Below are 2,522 nucleotides of genomic sequence, written 5' to 3'. Positions count from 1 at the left end.
GAACTCCACTAACTAGACCAGAAGTTTCCAATTGGAAACAAACTTAAAACAGAACTCAGGAATTTGGAAGACTCCATCCGTAACATGGAATGGAAATCCCCCAACGGTTTAAGACACTCGTAGAAATTTCTCAGAACTTCCAACTGAGAAAAATCAAAAAATCCCCTTGATTTACGTTAGAACGATCTTTGGATTGTCACGGGGTTTTTTAACAGGACAGTGTATCCTCAATGAACACCTCAGTAGACTGAAGCCAAGAAACAACTGCGAATGCAGATTCTGTGGGTAAAATGGGGAAATACCAACACCTCATTACTGAGTGCGCTGGAATGACAATCATTCGTGCCATAAACTTTGGTACGACTGATATCGGACAAGGAGAACTAACCTCTGTAAAACCGTCTCAGATAGTGGCTTTTGTTAAAGCCCTATACGGAAAAAAGGAACAAGTACGGTTGAAGCTTGACAATCAACTAAAAGATTGTTACTTAACAATCAATTAAAAGAACGACTTTGTCCTGTATTTCAGGAACTAATAGGGCTTTAATAAATATGTGTGCAGCATCTTAAGCCCCATAAAAAAGTAGCAAAATCCTTGTGAAAACCTAGACTTACCAGATGAAAACTTGTCTACTCCTAGGCAAGCCTTCCCAAAAATGCGGACGTCATAATTTTTTGCGATACAAGAGCAAAAATAGTATATCGTTTTATTAGGAGTAAAATGATACTTTTTGTGGCGAGGCAGTGGAGTGGACGTTTGACATACAGACGAGGTACAAAAATCATTTTTACTCCGAATAGAACATGTTTTTTTTTCAAACGCCACAAATAAATTTTTAAACAATTTCAAACGTTCCAAATAATATAAAAAGATTTAAAAGTAATACCTTGTAAGTAATTATACGGTATATCGAGAAACTATGGTTACGCTCGTTGAATTTGACACTATGTCAGTTTTAATTTATTTCGTACAATGTTCGCACATTTGTGCTTAGGCGTAAAAGTGCTTTACTTTTATGCCTAGGCGTTATAATTACTTTTTTATGTTGATATAATGACGATTTTTTAAGTAACTAAATTTATTAAAACTATAATATATATTATTTTGCATTATTGTGACATTTCTTAATGGAACATTAAAATCCGGACGCTTATGAAAAATCCGGATGTCTGGTCTATGAATTGAAAATTGAAAATCTCATTATTGTATCTCTACTCATAAACGATAAACTCCATAAAACACGAAAATGAGACACCTTGTACAGACTATATACCGAGCTATATACCTTTGCTAATAACGCCACCTTCGATTTGAAGAGCTTATTATATTAGCTCTATTAATAGGCCTGAACGTTTCTTTACTCTGTATAGTAGTGCAAACGAGCTGCTTCCGCTTTTCATAAAGTCGAGTTTCTATTATCGCTGGTCCGGTTCTCTCCGATGAGAAACAAACGGCTTTCCGCGATCCGTAAGGCCGCCCCCTGCACCTCGCCACACTAATTGGCGGCAAAAAGCGGCCGGTCCAGGCCTACGACGACGGTCATTTTTGCTGAATCCGTAATGTCCTCCCTGCCCGCCGATTGTCGCTCGATGCTGCCGAGTCGCGCAGCATCGATTTTATCGAGATGATGTTTGTGGAGGAATCGAGACCGCGCGTCGTCGACTCGCGATTTGGGATGGTGTCCAAGTATCGACATTTTGGACAATCGATATTCTTTAATAAATAAATCCATCAGGTTTGTAGAAAATGGAATGTAGAATGTACGGGAGGGGGGTTAATCACCTGGACCTTATATGTAGACCTATTTTGTCCCCCTTTTGTATGTATAACTCATCATACAGTTTCAGGGGCTTTGAAAAATGCCAGTATCTGAGACGGTTTTACAGAGGTTAATTCTTCATCTCTGATATCAGTCATACCAACGTTTATGGCGCAAATAATTGTTATCTCAGCGCACCCAGTGATGAGGTGATCTGGTGTTTCGCCATTTTCTCCACATAATCTGCATTCGCCGTTGTTCCTTTGCTTCAATTTACTGAGGTGTTCATTGAGGAGACAGAGTGTCTTATTAAAAGCCAGAGACAGAGCTGCTAATTCCGTTAGTGTTCCTTTTCTGAAGAAAACAACAACTCAAAGGGTTACAGTTGGGGGTTAGAACCTTTGGTGTTACAACAGTAAAATAAAACACTAAATCACAACAATACTAGATATACCTGCGCTTCTTCTAAGGTAGTCCATTTCAACAACTTGAATTTTGTGCTTTGCGTCTGCACTTAGCGTCCATAGCTCTGAACCATTGCAAAGAACTGACTCTACCAATGTTCGTCCAAGTCTCTTTTTAGTTGCAGACAAGTTTCGGCCCCACCAGAGGCTACTAAGACATCCAATAACTTGTTTGCTTTTCCGAATTCGGGTTTGTATTTCTTCTTTGCCCAAACCCTCGCTGTTGATTAGTCATGAATTCCAGAATGTCATGAAGCCTCTTAGTCATGAATTCCAAATCGTATGAGTCCTGCGCAAT

The sequence above is a fragment of the Sitophilus oryzae genome, unplaced genomic scaffold (assembly GCF_002938485.1).
Source record: "Sitophilus oryzae breed Bouriz unplaced genomic scaffold, Soryzae_2.0 scaffold_1743_pilon_pilon, whole genome shotgun sequence".
Taxonomy (NCBI): domain Eukaryota; kingdom Metazoa; phylum Arthropoda; class Insecta; order Coleoptera; family Curculionidae; genus Sitophilus; species Sitophilus oryzae.
This window is presented reverse-complemented; position numbering follows the sequence as displayed.